The sequence below is a fragment of the Leptonychotes weddellii genome, chromosome 5 (assembly GCF_054177405.1).
Source record: "Leptonychotes weddellii isolate Sample4059 chromosome 5, ASM5417740v2, whole genome shotgun sequence".
Classification (NCBI taxonomy): Eukaryota; Metazoa; Chordata; class Mammalia; order Carnivora; family Phocidae; genus Leptonychotes; species Leptonychotes weddellii.
This window is the reverse complement of record NC_138373.1, coordinates 7,181,894-7,201,818: the sequence shown is the minus strand read 5'-3', so window position 1 is coordinate 7,201,818 and position 19,925 is coordinate 7,181,894. Positions and strand designations below refer to the sequence as shown.

Here is a 19,925-nt window from a genome sequence, read left to right as displayed (position 1 = left end):
CTGCTTGGCAGGGAGTCTGCTTCTCCCTCTGACCCTCCCCCTCTCATGCTCTCTCTCTCTCTCTCTCATTCTCGCTCTCAAATAAATAAATAAAATCTTTAAAAAAAAAATGGAACTACCGTATGACCCAAAAATCTCACTTCTGGGCATATATCCAAAGGAATTAATATCAGTATCTAGAAGAGATATCTGCATGCCCATGCTCATTGCAAAATTATTCACAATAGCCAAGATGGAAACAACTAAAGTGTCCATCCATGAATGAATGGACAAAGAAAATGTAGAAAATACACACACATACACACGATGGAATATTATTCAGCCATAAAAAAGATGGAAATTCTATCATTTACAATAACATGGATGAACCTGGAAGACATTACCCTAAGTAAATAAGCCACAGAAAGACAAATACCGTATGATCTCATCTGTATGTGGAATCCAAAACCATCCAACTCGTAGAACTAGAGAGTAGAACAGGGATTGCCAGGGGCTGGGGAGTGTGAGAGATGGGGAGATGCTGGTCAAAGAATACAAATGTCCAGTTATAAGATGAATAAGTTCTGGGGATCTAATATACAAATTAGATCTATATGTACATATATTATTATATTATCTGTGTATTATATATAATCACGTGGTGATTATAGTTAATAATTCCATATTGCATACTTGCAATTTGCTAAGAGAATAGATCTTAAGTGTTCTCACCACAAAACAAACAAACAAACAGTGGTAACTATGTGAGGTGATGAATGTGTTAATAATCTGTAGTAACCATTTCACAATGCATATGTATATTAAGTCATCACGTTGTACACCTTTGGGGGAAAAAAGCATATTGTACAACCTAAACATACACTTTTTAAATTTGTCACTCATAACTCAATAAAGCAGAAAATGTAAATAAAAAAAAAAAAGAAATCAGCCCCTAACAGCACTGGAAAACAAAGAAGCCGTGATCGAGAAATTTTGAGGAACGCTTGAGAGACTGAAAGTAGGTGGAACTAAATTGAAAGAGGAAAGCCCACTGGAAACAGGGAAGACTCCAGGTTGATGGTAAATGTGGGCACAACTTGGGAACAGCTGATGTGGCTAATGGGATAGGGGAGGGACCCAGAGATGACTGTCAGAGGACCATGGTACAAGGAGTCAGACAGGTAGGACCCGGATCCCTACCCCTGCTGGTGTCAAGAATCAGGCATTAGATTCACCTGCCTTGAGGCAGGTGTGGTTGGAGAGGGTGCTCCAAAATCTGATGACCCCCAGGAGAAACGGAGACCCTCTCAAGTTTATACAACTGAATTCCTTTTTTAAAAAGATTTACTTATTTGAGAGAGAGAGAGAGAGAGCGCGCTAGAGCAGGAGGAGGAGCAGAGGGAGAGGGACAGAGAGGCAGAGAAGTAGACTCCCCGCTGAGCCTAGAGCCCGACACGGGACTCGATCCCAGGACTCTGAGATCATGACCTGAGCCGAAACCAAGAGTCGGAGGCTCAAGCAACTGAGCCACCCAGGTGCCCCTATACAACTGAATTATTGCACAATCCTTCTCTACCCCTTACCTGTACTACCAACCTTCCAAGAGGCAAAGCAGCAATAAATAGTAAAGCAGAGAAGAGCCAGTGGAAATCCCCAAATACCAAGAATTTCAAAGTATTCGAGAAAAAAAAGGCCAACACCATGAAAGAAAAGCACCAACTCAACAGACAATAAATCACACCTCAGAAAAAGATAATAAAGCAAACCGATGAAGACAATTTTTTAAAACATAATTAATGTCCTCAAAGAGATAAGAGAATTGTGCCCTTGTAAAAAATATTATGAAATGGAAAAAATGAGATCTCTTGGAAATGAAACGTACGACTGTAAAAACCAAAAGCGCAACAGATGGGCTGAAAAATCAGAATAGACACAGCTAGAGAGTTAGCGGATGAGCCGGAAATCCGAGCCATGAACTTTCCAAGGATGCACTGCAGGGGGAAAAGGAGGTGGGAAATGTGGGGGGGGGGGGCAGGGGGAGAGAGGTGAGAGACCCAGAGGACAGACCACGTGCCAACATATGTCTACTAGTAGCTCTGGAATGGGGGATCGGGGAGAGCCAAGGGAAGTACGTACTTGAAGAAAGAATAAAGAGAGTTGGAGAAAGACATGATTTCTTAATCCAAAAGAGCCCACTGAGTGTTAAACCAGATGAACACAAACAGACATATCATGCTGAAATGTCAGAACCCTCAGGATGGAGACAAAATACCAAATGCTGTAGAGAGGAAAGTAATGCAGATTACCTACAATAAACTGAAATTAGAGTTCTCATCAGCAGCACCAGATTCATCAAGAAACACACCGGTTTCGAATTTTGGAGGGGAAATATCAAGCACCCAGAATTCCACACCCAGGCAAGCTCTCCTTCAAAGTCAAAGGCAAGATAAAGACATTTTCAGATGCACAGGAACTCGGAAAGCTTACCAGTCACCTTTTCTGAAAGAATCACTGCAGGATGTACTCCAGCAAAATAAATGAAGGATGCAGAAGAAATATATTAACTATGAGAAGCAGTTATGAGCAAAGAAAGAGTAATATGATTTAATAACAGCCTAGCTCTAAAATCCAAAGTGATCTCAGTAAGGAAGAGAGCTCTAAGAGGGACAGAAGGAACCAAAAGTTGCTGGGAGTTTCGTCTTGTTTAAGGAAAGGACATGAGTGTTTTGCAACTTCAGGTATAGCAGAAAAATACACGATTAAAATATACCTTTCAGTTTGAAGATAAATACTAACAAGGATAGAAAGAAGACAAAACTGACAAACCATGAAAGAAAAAAAAAAAACAAAGAAAATTTGATTAATCCAACAAAATGCTAGAAAAGCAAGAGGTAGCAAGAGAAAACACAGTAATTAGAAAACCTTGGAAAGAGAAAGAAGAAAAGAATCCACAAAGATTCAAGCAGAAATGAATGAAGTAGATTTACTTTAAGTGAATCAACAAAACATGTTTTAAAAAAAATCAAATAGGGCGCCTGGGTGGCTCAGTTGGTTAAGCGACTGCCTTCGGCTCAGGTCATGATCCTGGAGTCCCTGGATCGAGTCCCGCGTCGGGCTCCCTGCTCGGCAGGGAGCCTGCTTCTGCCTCTGACCCTCCCCCCTCTCATGTGCTCGCTCTCTCTCATTCTCTCTGTCTCAAATAAATAAATAAAAACAAATCTTTAAAAAAAAAATCAAATAGACAAAGCTTATAGCAATTCCTAATTAGAAACAAAGACACAAGAGAAAAATTCCAGAGACTTAAAATTATACGTAAATTTTATGTGTGATCTTGCATCAAAATTTTTCAAAACCTGGACAATTTTCTAGGCAAATCTCTACTACCAACATTTGCACTGTCAAAAAGAGCATAAAGTAATCAAAAATCTATCCCTCTCCCCCAAAGATACCAGGAGACCTAGTTCAAAACCTGGGTCTGCCACCAACCTGCTCTGTGACTTGAGCAAAGTGATGTCCCCTCTCTGAGCCTCAGTGAAATAAAAAATCTTACCCCTTAAGTTTATTGCAAGGGCTACGTGAGCAGATTCAGGTTAGTGGTGTATAAATCATGTGGCACTCACTACTAAAGTATCCCTGATTGGCTGGCTACCAGAACCCCACAGTGTCCATAAAAGCCTAGGGACTGACCTTACGCATTTTGGAGCTGGGAGGAGTAGTGGGCAGTTAAACCTCGCTGCCCATAGCTCAGACTTGAGGCTGAGTGGGGAAGGGAATCCAGCCTTCCAGCCCAGAGGACCATCACGGTCCCACCTCCCCAGTACACACCTCCACTCTTGCCTCTGACAGATCAGTCTGGAAATTGTGCAAGATGGCGGCATCTAAGCCATTCCTTCATCTCTACTGGGGAGCCCTGGTGCCATCTCAGGCACTAAGCGTGACTCTCTTGGGGATGAACCAACCCGAGGACAATGCTCCATCCCGACATCCGCCCGTGGCGTTCTGGAACAGACAGACCAGCCAGCCATCTCCGAATCACGCGGGGTCAGGCTTGTCTATAGGGAAATGAGCTGTGAATTGCAAAACATTTTCAAATGCCTCGATTCATCATCTCCAGGACATTTGATCTTTTAATGGGCTGTAAATGGCTTCCCAAACTCAAAACCTGGCCAAAAACAATGAAGAAGGCAGGCAGAGACAAGGGAAAAGGGATCTAGGCCTTCTCAGATGGAATTCAAAACCTTGTTCATGTCCAGGCACCACGGTTCCAGACAATCTTGGTGTCAGGCACTCTTCTCCCATGTGGGGTCCCTCTTAGGATCCCCATGTCCTGAACATTCTGTGTCTCCTGTTTGTGGGTGGTATCACAGAGCCACCCACCCCCACCCCTGCCCATGGTGGGTGCATACAGAGCTGTAAGGACCACAGAATAACTCCACCAGGAGACTGGCTTGGCAGGAGACATATGTCCCTTTTAAGACCCTTCTGGAAGGACTGGCCCAAGAGTACAGAATTCGGGAGTGGCAGGGCTGGTCCTCGAACTGCCTGGCAGTGAGGGTGCCCTCAGCAGCCTTCATCAGGATGGGAAGGGGCTGACATTATCTTTGAGCAGCAAATGTCTCTTCCGTACCTCCCCTCCTCCTCCCCAGCTGGGTTCTCATGGAGGGTCCAGGATGGGAAACTTCCTCCCAGCCTTGGGGACAGACGGGCTCCCGTGCAGGTCCCTTTTCTTATGAGACGAGGTCCACTCCCTGATGGGGTAGAGCCACTGACTTGGCCCTGCTCCACCCACCTAGAGGCTGCTTCTACCGTGGTCTTCACCCTGCTCAGTGTTTGGCTCTATGACTTGGCTGAGCTCCGAAATTCTTAATTTGGGGTCCTTTGGGACAACGAGCGCTAAGTGGCTTCAGGAAATCATGGCACAAAGGAATGGAGGGTCTTCAGGACACCCCTGGTCCAGGCCCACCTCTGAATATAACTAACCCAGGGAGATGCCAATATGGCAACTTCTCCTCCCCAGAGCCCTGGTCCCACCCCAAGCACCGACCCCCCGAGCCCCCCAGTTCTATCTGAGCTTTGCCTTGGGACTTGATCTCACTCACACTTTCCCTCAATCCCCAGGACCCTAAGCTCCGAGCCCAAACCAAGCCCTGGGGCTCTGACGGTGTCCTCCCTTCCCGGGAGGATCACCCAGTCTGCCCCCTTTCCCTGTCCCATGCTCTGCTCCACCCTCATGTTGAGTCACCTCAGTGCTTCCCCTTGAACCCCAACATATAGGCCCTACTTTTCTGGACAGTGGTCACACATCATCATAGCCCATGGGACACTCTGAGACATACCATTTCAATCTGTCCAATACCCAGCACATTGCTCTCCAGACCCAACTGGGTCCATCTTGGTGACCAGCATCACTAAACTCCTGGTCCCTTTACCCAGAACGCCCAGCGGCAAATTACCGCAGACTCCACCTTCTCCCTCCCTCACTCCCCGTGGCCACTTAGCCCCCACACCAGGCAAGTCCACATCCTCAACCCCTCTCCTGCTCCATCTTGATCTTGCACCTGGACGGCCTTGGTGCCTGCTGGTCTACCAGCCTCCAGCCCTATCTCCCTGCAGTGTCCTCTACATGCCACCAGAGGCCACTCCCTAAACCACAAATCTGTCCTGCCCCTGTCACTTCCCTTCCCCATCCCCCATAGCTCCCACCCACCTCCCTTGGTACCACCTCCTACCACGCTCCATCTTGCCACGCACACTGTCACAGTGTCCTCCCTGGCGTGCCGTCCACCGTCTTCCATTTGGCCAACTGTTACCCTACGAGTCTTCATTCGGGCTCTGTCCCCTCCTGGAGGCCCTCCCTGACCCCCTGGCCAGGAAGGGACCCCTGCCTCAGGCTCCACAGGCTCCCGTGCATCCCCTGATCTTAGCCCCAATCGTACTAGAAAACTATAGGCTCCCAAGGACGGTGGACCCAGAACAGGACTCATGAAGTTGTGCTGATCCGACCCCAAGCCCTATGTCCCAGCGGGACTTTCTCTCACCCACTTGCACTCACTCACCAAAAACTGTTTCTCGGGCTCTGCTGGGTGCCAGGCCCTGAGCACCAGCAAGTTCTGCCCCCATGGCTGGGACTACCCATCTGAAGGTTAAGGGCGTTGAGTTTCAGGCCCCCCTCCGCCCAGCCCTGATCATTCTAATTACCTGGCCATACTCTGCCCAACCCCCAGAGGCCAGTTCCACGGGTTCTGTGGGCCGGCTGGGTTCAGGGAGCTCTGTGAGAAGCCAGGTTTGCAGCCTGACAATGGCCACTTGGATGGGCAATCTGGATGACTCTGAGACCGTGCCCTTGAAGCAGAGCCCATGGGGCTTAGCTGGTCCCCAGAGAGATGCCGGCAGAGGAACCAGGTCCTCGCCCCTTCCCAGGAGAGAAAGAACTGCTCAGGTACAGAATCAGCCCACCTGGCTTCTGGCCATTCAGAGACCCTCTCCTGCGGGCAGAGTTGGGCTCAGGACCCCATGACCTCTTTTGGGGTTGGCAAAGCAGTCCCATGTACTGTTACGGGCTGAGATGTGTCCCTACCCCCAAATTCATATGTTGAAACCCTAACCCCCCAATGACTCAAAATGTGACTGTATTTAAAGATAGAGTCTTGGGCCACCTGGGTGGCTCGGTCGGTGAAGCATCGGACTCTTGATTTCAGCTCAGGTCGTGTTCTCGGGGTTGTAAGATCGAATCCCGAGTAAGTCTCCACGCTCAGCGGGGAGTCTGCTGGGGATTCTCTCTCTCTCCCTCTGCCCCTCCTCCAGCTCATGCTCTCTCTCTCTCTAAAATACATAAATAAAATCTTTAAAAAAAGTCTTTAAAAAGGCAATTAAGTTAAAATGAGGTCAGTAAGGTGGGTTGTAATCCAGTGTGACTGGTGTCCTTATAAAAAGAGGAAACTTACAAATTATGAACGCAAAGATGTACAGAGGGAAGACAGCGTGAAGATGCAGGGAGAAGACCATCCACGAGGCAAGCAGAGGGGCCTCGGGGGGGAAACCACCCTTGTCAACACCTCTGTCTTGAGCTTCCAGCCTCCAGCACCATGAGGAAATTCATTTCTGTCATTTAAGCTGACCGCGTGTGGGACTTAGTTGTGGCGGCCCCAGGAAACCTGCACATACGTGATCTCACATAATCTTCGCAACAATTCTCAGGTAGGCGCTTTACAGAGAAGGAAGCTGAGCCTCCAGAAGAGACAAGGTCACACACTGAGCACGTGGTCCTTTTAGACCCTGAAGCTCAGTCTTCAATTTGATGCTCCATGCTGCACCCGCCTTGCCCAGGAGGCCAGCAGACGGTTAGAGAACTAGTACAAAATCACCCAGCAGGTGCTTAGTAGCCACGTCCCTCTGGGAGCCATCCCACCTGCAAACCAGGAAGCCGGAGGGACCCAGTGGTCTCACACATGGGGTGGGGGCTGTCACAGATCAGGAAACGAGGCATGGGGCGAGAGCAGACGGAACATGTCCCAGGCCACCCAACAAGCAAGCCGACGTGCACCCAAGATTCAAGCCCAGCCCTGAGCTGCTCGGCTACACCTGCCAGATGGACTTGAAGAGCACCTGGGGCTTGGCAGACAGTGGTCTCTCCACGTGGGGCCATGCTGCCTGGAGGGGGCCGGGCCGCAGATGGTGCTGGAAGCAGCAGGCTGCTGACGGGAGGCGCAAACCAGGAGCTGGTGCACACGGGGGCCTGGGTCTTGGCAGGGAGGAGGGATCCAGGCTAGATCTCCCCAGCCTGGAGCAAAGAGCCAAATCTAACAAGATGAAATATGACCGGGCGAATGTGGAGTCCGGCCCTGCGGCCCCAAAACCCAGCAGATGAGCCCCAGATGGGGCGGGAAGGTTCTCGCCAACAATAAGTTCAGTGCGAGTCAGTGGTATGCGCTGTATTCCGAAAGGCAAAGGCAATCTCAGGCTGTCTTCGTGCAGAATAACGAGAGCACCCTTCTCCCCTCAGCACCAGCCCATGGGGTGTGGACACTGGGCCGTGCCCCGGATCCCCCTCCGGGCCCCCCTCAACGAAGGGCTATCAGCGGTCAGACCCTCCCAGTAAGAGCTGCCTCGCCTGACATCCTGCTGTCCCCAGGGCGACCCCGTCCAGGGTCTGGTCCATGCACGAGTTGAAGGGCCCAGCCATATGGACGTCAGGACAAGTCGAAAGGTCCACTGTAGCCGCAGGGCTCCCCGGGGAGGTCGGTGGTAACTGTCGCTGGGCCTGCATCCCAGCTCAACTTCTCCTTCTGACTCCCAAGTCCGTCCTCTCCCTTCCGTGGTCACCGATCCCAGGACACATCCTCCGTGCCGGACCCCGTCTCAGAATCTGCTTCCTGGGGACTTGGCCTGGTATCTGCCATGAACCCAACAGGGAAAGAAACAAAGTGACACCCAGTGCACTGGGAGCGGTCTATGTCCTAGAGGCTAGGGGGACGAGGAGGCCGACCCGTAGAGCAGTGAGTGTCCATGGGAAGAGGACAGCTCGGAAGCCCAGGATTTGGCCAGGGGGAGGGGAAGGCCCCACACCCCTCGCATTCACACCTGCCCTCTCCAGCAGGTGAGAACAGTCGGCAGTGGGTTCTTTGGATAGAGTGAGCAGAAACACGCTGGGGGCCGCAGCGGGGGGAAGACAGCTCTGAGGGGGCAGCTCTGAGGGGCCTGCTCTCCACCAGAGACACCTTCAGGTGAGACATGCTCAAGTGGCCCCAGGGGCCCCGAGTCACCTCAGAGCATGGAGCCGCCTGGGAGACTGACCTCCAGAGACCAGAGCCACTCAGTGTCTCCCAACAAGACAAGTGTCCCTGTGGCTGGTGTTTCTCTCCATCTCTCAACCAGTGAGCCGCTGTCCGGAGTGACGGTTTCATTCCTGTAAGAATAACTGAATGTGTGATCCACTCAGTCCTGATCAGTTTTTAGGGCCCAGAAACCAGTAGGAGCGTTTGCTACGCAGAGAGATTTGTCTGCCCCCCTGACAGATTTTATTGGAACTGTCGTCCATTTTGAGGCAAGACCAGGGAGGAATTTAAGTCATTTTTTTTTAAAGATTTTATTTATTTATTTGAGAGAGAGAGAGAGAACACATGAGAGGGGATAGGGTCAGAGGACGAAGCAGACTCCCTGCTGAGCAGGGAGCCCGATGCAGCACTCGATCCCGGGACTCCGGGATCATGACCTGAGCCGAAGGCGGTCGCTTAACCAACTGAGCCACCCAGGCGCCTGGAATTTAAGTCATTTTAAGGTCACTGACTTTCAGAGGGATAGGCTGCTGATCCAAAAGCCCGGCAGCAACCGACCCAATCTTTCTGTAAAAACAGGGGGGCAATGATGTGGACTGCGGGGTCCAACGCTGAAGCCGGGTGGGAGAACGAGGCGTGTGGGTCTGGATGTGGGTCCGCGGGCAAAGCAGGGAGCCAGGGTGCCCCCAGACAGCTGCTTCCTAACTATCTGTATTCATTCTCTAGCACTTTCCATGGTGGGGAATTCCTGAGGCCTCCCCCACCTGAGACAAGGCTGGAAAGAACCCCATATAGAGCATCAACCACTTACAGATTGAATTTCCCATTCGCACGGGGGCAGCTGAGGGAGCATACAACTTGGCCGAACAGAAAGTGTGGCTTTGAGCATCTCAAGAAGGATCCACGATGACTCCCATTAATGGGAGTGCCAGAGGCAACAAGTTGCCAGAGTTTGGTGCCAAACGTCTTCCGTGGGATCAGCGTTCCCGAGGCCACCTGCTGAGAAACGCTCCGGCGACACAGATTCCACGACCAGAACTGGAACTCACCAGAACTTTTACGGAGTGAGGCATGTCCGCCTTGGACCGTGAGCCGTTTGGCCTGCAAGCGACCTCTACAGAAGTCAGAGCTTTCTGTGTGGCCAAGATCAGGACAGGACCGAGTTGTGTGTCCTCGGTGGTCCTTCTCAAGTGCACTGTCTCTCAAAACCACCTGCTGACTCGGGTCCTGTGGGGATGGGCCCAAGAATATGCACTTGTAACAGGCTTCCCGGGGATGCTGGGTGAGGACAGTGATGCTTTCCACCCAATGGAAGTTGGAACCGAAACAGGAAAAAGAGTAACTGACATTTACTGAGCGCTTGGATGTGCCAAGTACTGGGGCAAGCCTCGGACACATCTCCTCCTGTAATCCTTATAGAAACCCACCATGGAAGAGCCACCACCATACCTGTGTTCAGAAGAAGCCAGCCAGACTAAGCAGCTTCCCTCACTCCATCCCTCTGCCAGGAAAAATGTATGCTTACCACACCTTGAGCCACACTGAAAGGATGGCCTCATTCTCTCCCAGTTCTGTTTCCTGAGACAGAGACTCTCAGCTCCTCTGTCCACGCCAGGCCCCAGCAGGCCTGCTTGCCTTGGGTCAGATGCCCACCCCTGGTCCAGTCAGGTGTGGGGAACTCGCATGGCACAGAACAGGGGGCCTAGGGCCCCCTGTGGCAGGCACTCTGGGGGACTGCATCCTTTAGAACAGACAGTGAGGGAGGTGGGTGCCTAACTGGCCTCTCATATATGATTCGTGTGTCCCCAGTAGTCATCTCCTCCTCCTCCTTCTTTGGTAACCAACCCCAGTTTTCTTCAGACTCTGGGCATCAGTAAGTGCAAAAAAGGTGGGTAAGATCATAATCTCATTGGTCGAAGTGTGGACACATTCATTCATGTCTGGTCAGTGACAAGTAAGGGGAAGTCAACTGAGGGGCTTCTGCAAAATACCATCCCTTATGGGGGAGGGAGGATTCAAGAAGAGAAGTTCATGCTTTTTTCCGTACACAGGTGGATGAGGATGTGATGCCTGGAGCTGTGGCAGCCATCTTAGAGCCATGAGGGAAGACAGCCTAGGGAGAGCAGAGTAAAAAGCAGGGTCCTTGAGCATTCGATGCTGCCGAATTAACCAACCCTCGAGCCACCCATTTCTCAATATGTGAAATATTATGACTTTGTTGTTTCAGCCTACATCAGTAGGGTTTTTATGATGCACATTTAAAAGCATCCCAGACAAAACAACCTGCTGTCAAAGCGTACTATCAAGGCGTACAAATGTGAGGCCAGGAGGCCTAGTTTGTGTCCTACTTGCACCACTTACCACCCGCATGGCTTTGGGCAAGTCTCAACTTCAGAGCCTCAGTTCCTCATCTGCAAAATGGGAGCCCGCTTTCCAAGGGCTGCTCAAGAGCAGTAACACCTATGTGAATGAATACAGACATATGGGCTGCACAGCTCCAGGCAGAGGGTAGGTATAACCACTATGCAGACTGCCACCCCTTGGTTGGGGTTTTAGGCTCCTCTGGATGTAAACGTGCTGCTTCCAGTGACCCCCACCACTGAATAGCAGCCAAGGTGCTGGCTCTGGATGGCGTGGGCCAAGGTGGCATCACTCACTGTTCCCACAAAGGTTCACAGAGCTCCTGCTTCATGTAGGGCCCCAGACTAGCCGTGTGGCCACTGTGTGCCCTCACCAACCCGGGATGGTGGGAAGTGCCCAGGACGCGGGTGGGTCAAGAGAGCCAGCCCCCGGGGCCAGTCTCGCTCTGCCTAGCTGAACGGGCTTTGCCATGCGTGAGGCTCAGTTGCCTCGTCTATAAAATGGGGAAAATGACCTGCAGTCACCAGGCTGCTGAGAGCAAGAAAAAGAAGTAACAGCCAAAAGCCATCCAGGGAACTGCCTGTGCAGAGGGCAAAGTCACTGGAATGTTCCCCTGAGGGCCCAGCCCATTGGAACTCGAACGCCCATCCCTGAGAGTCTCAGGGCAGCATCATCAGGGGGAGGAAGGCTTCCCCATGTGGGAGGGGACACGTAGAAAGGCCACCACTCCTCAGCTCCCTCTGCTTCTGGGGACGCTGTCTCCCTCCCGCTCTGGGAAGCAGACAGAATTTGGTTTAGGAATATTTTCCGGAAAGCATCTCACAAGGGACTTGGATGGAGACTTATGAAAGGTCTGCACTGCCGGGGGCAGGTCTTGCAAAGATCACCTTGTCCCAACCCCCTCTTTACAGGTGAGACAACGAGGCCCCCCAAAGGGAAGGACCCACGGTGGCACAGCAAGCTGGTGGCAAAGTCGGGACGAAAGCCAGGACTCCTGGTTTTAATTTTCTCCCATCCTCCCACAATCAGTAAGGAGACTGGTTCCCAGTGTTCACTTGGGGGAAAAAAAACTGATAAGAATCTGAAGAATGTGGCTGCCAAAGGGGACGAGGGTGGAATTTGGCATCCGATACCCCGAAGATCACACACAATTATGACCCCGCAAGTCTCTGGTGAGCCGAACACCTTTTGGACCTGCGTCCCTTTCCAAAAAGAGCGAGGTTCCGCATCCACATGCCGGGCCCAGCTGGGTGGCTCCCCTGCATCCCGCAGCTGGCTTTGAGTCTCGAAAGAGCCCCTCAATCCCCCTGCAAAGGGCGGGCCCGGAGAACTTGACGCAACTCAGATTCCGGCGGGGAATGAACACGGCATTCCGAATTAAATCCTGCTGTTTATGGAGTTCGCCTCTTCCTCGAGATCGCTGCTTCTCCTGGAGCCTGCTTTGTCTCCCTAGTTCTTCGAGGTGTCTTGCCACCAGCACTCATGACTGGCAGCTCAGTAAACCTCCCCCCACCCAGCGGGTAGTGGGGAAACATGGGTTTGACACCACTGGACCTGACACTTTCCACCTGAGACAAGTCAGTGGGTTCCAGAGGTCTTCCTGGAAGAGGAAGCCGGAGCCCTGGGGTCACTGTGTGACCATGCACTGGCCCCATCCCTCTCTGGGCCTCCACGTCCCCCTGGCAGCATTGGAGCTGGGGGGTAGGGTTGGGGCAGGGGCTTTTAGAGGCCATCACGCTCACCTTGGGACAGAAGGGCCAGAGTGACGCTGCCTCTCGCCCAGAAATCAAGACTGTTGGGAAACCAGACTGGCCAAGTGCATGGCTTTTTCGTGCCCTCCAGCCAGCCAGGGCTAGGTTTCTACTGCTCACGGGGCTGGAGGTGCTTACGCCCTCTCCAGGCAGGTCGTTCTGCAAAAACACCTGCAAAGTCGTCCCCAAGCCAGGGGCCCGGTGAGAACTTCCAGCAAAACAAAGCCACTTGCGTGGGGCACATGGTGGGCAGGTGCGTGCTGCGGTCCACCAGCCTAGTCTACCTGCCGGCTTCCGGAGGGCAGGTACCCCGACTGAACCGCTGCCTCCCCGGCCCCTGGCCCCAGTGTAGCACACGGTGCCCATCCGTGAACAGGTGCTCACTAGACGAATGAATGAAGAAAGAAGGGACAGTGGTGGTGTGGACTCCTGATGCTCTCCCCTGAGGTCTCCATAACTGAGCCGTCTGGCCTTCCAGTGGCCCGTCTCCCCAGCCTGAGCTGTGCCCCTCCCCCCACCTGGGCCCTTAGCCCACAGCAGTGTCTTTTAGATAAGTCCCCTCCTCCCCACCCAGCCCCTCCTCTCTCAAATCTCTGCTATGCCCTTTGGACAAGCTGGACCTCTCCCTCTTGGTCCCCCCAACTGTGCCCACCGACTCACAGCCACTGTGTCCCCCCGCGGGGGGTGGGGGACACCACCATCTCTTTCTGTGTCTGGTTCCTGACAGCAGAAACCCACCCAACTTGTATCTCCGTGGCCACACCCGGCATCAAGTAAGCAATAAGTAGAATGTTTGGGAATGAACGAGTTCAGTGGGAGAATTAAACATACGTGAACTGTGTGTTGGAAGAAACAAGTTTAGGATCTTTACATTCAAATTCTACCTTACCATCAGATTCTTTCCCATGGGAAAGCAGCTTTGAAATTAGAATGAAGGCCCATTAGGGGCGCCTACGTGGCTCAGTGGGTTAAGCGTCTGTCTTCGGCTCAGGTCATGATCCTGGAGTCCTGGGATCGAGTCCTGCGTCGGGCTCCCTGCTCAGTGGGGGGTCTGCTTCTCCCTCTGCCTGCCTCTGTCCCCAGCCAGGCACCCTCAGCAGCTAGGGGACAGCGACCAGGAATCCGACACGTACCAGGGGGCCCTCATCTCCCTCCCTACCCAGGATGTCCCCGCACTGCTCAGTCCCCAGGCCCCAAGGCAAGCTCAGCACTCCACATACCAAAAAGGCTTCTTTCCCGAGGCTCTTCTCTGGAAAGCACCTCTCGACTCCCTCACCCACAGTAAGGCTTCCTGCCGTCCCCTCAGCGCCCACCTGGCCACCGCCTCCCCTCTCGCTCCTGGGCACCGTCTGTCCAGGCCTCACAGGTCCCTCCCAGGACACACGAAATCTGGTTTCCTCCAGACTCCCAGGGCTGGTGCAGGGCAGGGATGGAAAAGACCAGACCATGCCGATTCCGCGCACCCCCAGCATCCAGCATCAGTGTGGCTCCAGGCAGGGCTGAGGAACGAACGTTCCAAAAGCTCTGGAACCACCAGCGGGGCAGCTCTGTGGGGCTGGAGCGGCCCCGGGGGTTCCAGCCTCAGCCTGAGGCCAGGGGAGACAGTAGAGCAGTTTTTACGCAAGGGCACGATGTGAACAGAGCTGAGTTCCAGAAGGTTCCCCCCAGCAGCCCCGATGGGCACGGCCCCAGAACGGAGACTGTGATGGAAGGCAAACGCCCCCACCTTTCCCCTCTCATCTGGCTGTTCCTCCCAAGGTGAAGGGGCACCGCCGTGCGACCACAGGAAAGACACAAAATCACCAGACAGGAGAGCCCATTTCACCTCCAGCCCCGATGATTAAAGGGCTTCCCTCCCAGGAACCCCTGCAGACGGGGGCGGGGGGGTCCCCCACAGGGCCACCAAGAGGGGCGGGCCTCCACACCTCACCTGGTCCCAGGAGCCCACAGCAGGGCCCAGCGAACGCGCTTCTATTTGTCTGTGGCTTTCGCCGTGGGATCAACACACAAAATTAAATCCATCGTGGGCTGCAGAATGCTCTGAACCAGGCCACCCAACGGTCACACACGAAAAAACTGCAAACTAATGACTTGCAGTTTTGCTGCTTTCAGAAAGGGTTCTTTTAATCAGTCCTGTGGTGGGATCACTGAGCTTTTTGGTTAGAATTCCTGGGGATAAGGTTTTCTCCCCTCCAGGAGAGACCTCACAGCGGGACGTTTGGACACATGTGATGGTGAGGCCTGGAAACCCGCTGCTTTTTTTTTCCGCCTCTCTCTCTAAACCTTTACTGAAATACACTTGACTTATGAAAAGCTGTATGTAATTAATGGATACAACTTGATGAATTCGGACATAATTATACATTCCACAAACCAGCATCACGGTCTGCCCCATAAACATACCCAGCCCCTCCTTCTTATTTACTATTATTGTTATTTTGTGATAAGAATCCTTAAGGTCAGAGCTACCCTCTTAGCAAATGTTTAAGCACAGCGTATACTATTAACCACCAGCATCACGATGCACAGGTTTCTCAGATGTTCCTTTCGCGTAAATGAGACTCTGTACTCTTGACAAGTGCCTCCCCGTTTCCTCCCTCCCCCAGCCCCTGGCACACACCCTCTCACTCTCGGCTTCTACAAATTCGACTCTTTGATTTTACGGTTTTTTTTTTTAAGATTTTATTTATTTATTTGAGAGAGAGCGCGCGCGAGAGAGAGAGAAGGAGCATGAGAAGGCGGAGGGGCAGAGGGAGAAGGAGAAGCAGACCCCCGCTGAGCAAGGAGTCCAATGCGGGACTCGATCCGAGGACCCTGCTTGGGATCATGACTTGAGCCGAAGGCAGACGCTCAACCGACTGAGCCACCCAGACACCCCTGATTTTACGGTTTTAAGTTTGATTATTTTAGATCACTCAGCTACATGGGATCATGCAGCACGTGTTCTTCTGTGTCTGGCTTGTTTCACTTAGCATACTGTCCTCCAGCTTCCTCCCTGTTGTCCCAAATGGCGGGACTGCCTTCTTTTTTAAGGCTGAGTAATATTCCAGTGTATTCGTAGAGACCACATTTTCTTCATCCATTTATCTGTTGCTGGATGGAAACCTGCTGTGCGGTGACAGAAAGTGCCAGCAGCAGCTCAGAGGACCAGAAGGTCTCCTGCTTTCTGATCCTCAGAAACTTGGGAGTCAGGACAGGACAGGGGGGTCGTGACCATTCTGCAGATGAAAAGATTGGGGTTCAGAGCAGGGACGTGGTATATGGCCTTGCTGTTGCTGTTATAACAAATTACCTCCAACTTAGTGGTATAATACGGCACGTATTTATTATCTGATAGTTCTGGAGGTCCAAAGTCCGAACTCAGTCTCGCTGGGCTGGAGTCAAGGTATCATGGGCTGGTTCCCTCTGGAGGCTCTGCGTTCCTCGGTCCCATCTGCACGTCACTCTGACCCTGTGCTTCTGTTGCTGAATCCCCCGTTCCCTTGGACCCCCTCACCTCTCTCTTAATGGGATCCTTGGGATTGGGTTGTGCGCACCCTGATAACCCAGGACCTTCTCCAATCTCAACATCTGCAAAGTGCCTTTTACCAGGTCAGGTCGCTTATTCACAGGCTCTGGGAAGATCAGGACGTGGACATCTTCGGGGGCCATCATTCTGCCTCCCACACATGGCTGGCCCCAGGCCACACAGCCAGGAGGTGGCCACACTGGGCCCGGGGAGGGAGGCCCAGTTCCGACAAGTGGGAACTGGGTCACAAGCCTTCGGCACGCTTTCGGGGTTCCCAGACATCCCCATACATCCGGTTTGGGGACACGGGTCAAAGGAACAGTGCAGACGTCCTGTGGATGGGATGCAGGAGGTGGGTGTATGTGGCTCAGGAATGCCAGACCCACCCCCCTCAGGGCACCTCTGCTCCTATTGTTTCCATCGACCTGGAGAACCCTCCCGCCTCTGCACCCACCTCCAGAGTCCCAACTCCCAGCAGCTTCTCCCTTCTCTGCCTAGAAGGACCTCCGTCCCAGCCACTTCCATCCTCCTGCTCTCAGGCTCACCCCGCCCCCAGCCTCCGTGCTCCCACACTGCTCTGCCGTGCCCCTAGAATGCACACCCACAACGCAGCAGACACATACGCACGTGGCCCTCTCCCCGCCAGGCCACTCATGTCCCCTTATCTGTGTTCCCTTCATTGCTCATCCTCCACCCTCAAGCACCTGGGATTGGGTTGGTCAGTGGTTGGTCAGACAGCTCAGTGGTTAAGGGCATGAGCTAGGACAGCCTGGGTTCAAATCCTGGCTCTGCCCTCACTAGCTGCACGACCCTAGAGGGGCCGGGGAAGCTGTTAAATCTCCCCTCAGTTTCCCTACCTATAAAATAAGAGCACCTAGGGCGCCTGCGTGGCTCAGTTGGTTGGGCGACTGCCTTCAGCTCAGGTCATGATCCTGGAGTCCCGGGATCGAGTCCCGCATCGGGCTCCCTGCTCAGCAGGGAGTCTGCTTCTCCCTCACCCTCCCCCATCTCGTGCTCTCTCTCTCTGTCTCATTCTCTCTCTCAAATAAATAAATAAAATCTTAAAAAAAAAAAATAAGAGCACCTAGAGGCACCCAGGTGGCACAGTTGGTTAAGCATCCGACTCTTGGTTTCGGCTCAGGTCCTGATCTCAGGGTCATGAGATCGAGCCCTGCCTTGGGCTCTGCGCTCAGCGGGGAGTCTGCTTGGATAGTGTCTCCCTCTGCCCCTTCCCCCACTCACATGCTCGCTCTCTCTCAATTAAATAAATGAATCTTAAAATAATAATGGTACCTAACCCATGGGGACATTGTGCGGAATAAATGAATTAATGTACCCAACACACTTAGAATACCACCTGACACATAATAAGCATTGATTCAGTGTTTGCCATTTTAATGAGGTATCGAAGGTGTCTATCCTGGTCTCTATGCTCAGGAAGCTTGTAGCCTAACAGAGAAAACAGATATGAAATAAATCATGAGTTCATTAATTACTGAGTAGATGGTGGACAGCAGTAACACACACCCCTGCCTGTGTACGGCCCACATGGGTCCCCGTCTGCTAAAAACAGTGGCTCCTGAAGACCCCAACTGCCTTATCAGCGCTTGCTCCTGAGCTGGCCACATTCACATATGGGCTCACACAGGCCCCTGTGTATCCGCTGTGTTTCTAGTGTCTAGAAACTCGATGCTCCAACATTTGCCCTGTAGGCCCATGCCAGACACGCCTCGCTCTGGACCACCCAAGGATGTGCCTGAGTCACCTGGCGAAGGTCCCGCTCCCGGGGCATGGCGTTCAAATACAAACCAGTCGATCCAGAGGCCACACCCACCGGCCTCCTTCTGGGGACTCTCACATTTAGGGCCACTATCCACCTGCCCTATTCACCCCAGGGCCGGGTACCACACACAACAAGTGACAGTCCCTCCGCCCCAGAGCCCACTGGAGTTGCTCAAACTAGCCAGCCTGAGCCTGCTTACCTTCCCTCACCTGTTCCTTCCAGCAAAAGCCACAAGGCTTCTTGTTCCCCACCACCACCCCCGAGGAACCCCGGTCCTTCCTCATGTGACCCTGTGCAGCTTGGCCTGCCTTCTATTCTTGGGAACTGTAAGTAATAAATATCTATACCTCCCATTTTCTATTCATACAGTATGTTCTAGAACACCCTGCCACTGTGTCCATCTAAACACAGACCCTACGCTGCACGATGCAGATGGCACAGGATAGGAAGCCAGAAAACTCAATTCCAGCCCCGGCTCAGCCACTCCCCAGCTGTGTGACCCTGGACCCATCCCTCCTCATCTCCCAGCCTGTTTTCCCAGGAGGATAACAGTGGCGGGGGGGGGGGGGGGAGACAGCAGAGTAACAAAACCTGTCCCTGCAATGAGACATAGCCTAACACTACCAAAGGTAATGTTTGGTTCCCAACTGAAGCCTGCAGAGTTTGAAAGGCCTCTAAAATTGGATCCAAATGCAGAGATCGCTCTCTCCTTCCCGGAGAGTCGGGGGGAAGACCTATGTGCAGACTTTCCAGGAAGATGAAGAGTCTCTCTTCCTCTTGAAACCTCCTGAGTCCAACTATCACTCAACAGGACCTGTACTGATACATACCCAAAATACCCACGGCCGGGGCGGGAGGGGCTGTGGGCTTTGAGGGGGAAGGTCACAGCCCCTGCCCAGGATGAATCCACAGCCCAGACGAAGTCAGTCCCTCAGGAAGGTAAACAACAACCAGAATCCCCACCAGGCCCCAGCACTTGCGGCACAAATGGGGTGACTCCCCCCACCCCCACCCCCCCACACACACACATTCCCACATGCCCTTGTGTGTGAGCAAATTCCTCAGACCAGAGAACTCCCATCCTGTGCTGGAACCCCCAGAGAGGCAAACAAGCCTGTGTTTTTCTTAGCCATCTGCTCCAGCTCTGTGGCTTAGGCCCTCCCCCAGCCCCCTTTCCTTCCACCGTCCCAACCCCTGTGAGGCTTCTGTGACCATAGCCAGGCACCACTGACCTCTGCACAGAAGGGTTTCGTTAGCGGGTCAGGCCAGAGAGGCAGGGCGCGGGCAAAGGGCACAGGCCACAGAGGAGACCTGAGGAGGGGAGACACTCTCCTGAAGGAGCCCTGAAACCACACGGGGAACAGAGGGGCCCAGAGCTCTGGGGGTCTGTGAGAAGTCCTCCCCACAAAGCCCAGCCGGCCACACAGCCCCTGCAATGGACCCTCCTCTTCCCAACTTCAGAGAAGGGGTTCCCAATCCCTGAGACCACACCAGATATTTACGTTGAGGCTGTCTCAAGGAATTTTCTCGAAAACTCTCCCTTCTCCACCCACTCCCACTTCAAAGGGAGAAGCAAGCCCCTTAAAGCTGGTGGCCTCTGTGGCTTCTTTAAAGTGGCTTCTGGAAAAAAAAAAAAAAAAAGGAAAAGAAAAGTGGCTTCTGGAAAGCTGGTCTGGCAGGAACAAAGCAAAGACAAGGACCTCACTCTGGGACCCCTCTGAGAAATTACAGACCTGCTCTGGAGGAGGACGAGGCGGGTGCCTCAGTTT

The 19,925-nt window shown here is 52.7% G+C and overlaps 1 protein-coding gene across 4 annotated transcripts in view; it reads right to left on the bottom strand.

Moving 5' to 3' along the window:
- The window catches only part of COL26A1 (collagen type XXVI alpha 1 chain), a 139,856-nt gene that overhangs the window by 101,124 nt on the left and 18,807 nt on the right, over positions 1–19,925 (bottom strand). The gene's annotated exons all lie outside the window — the stretch shown is intronic.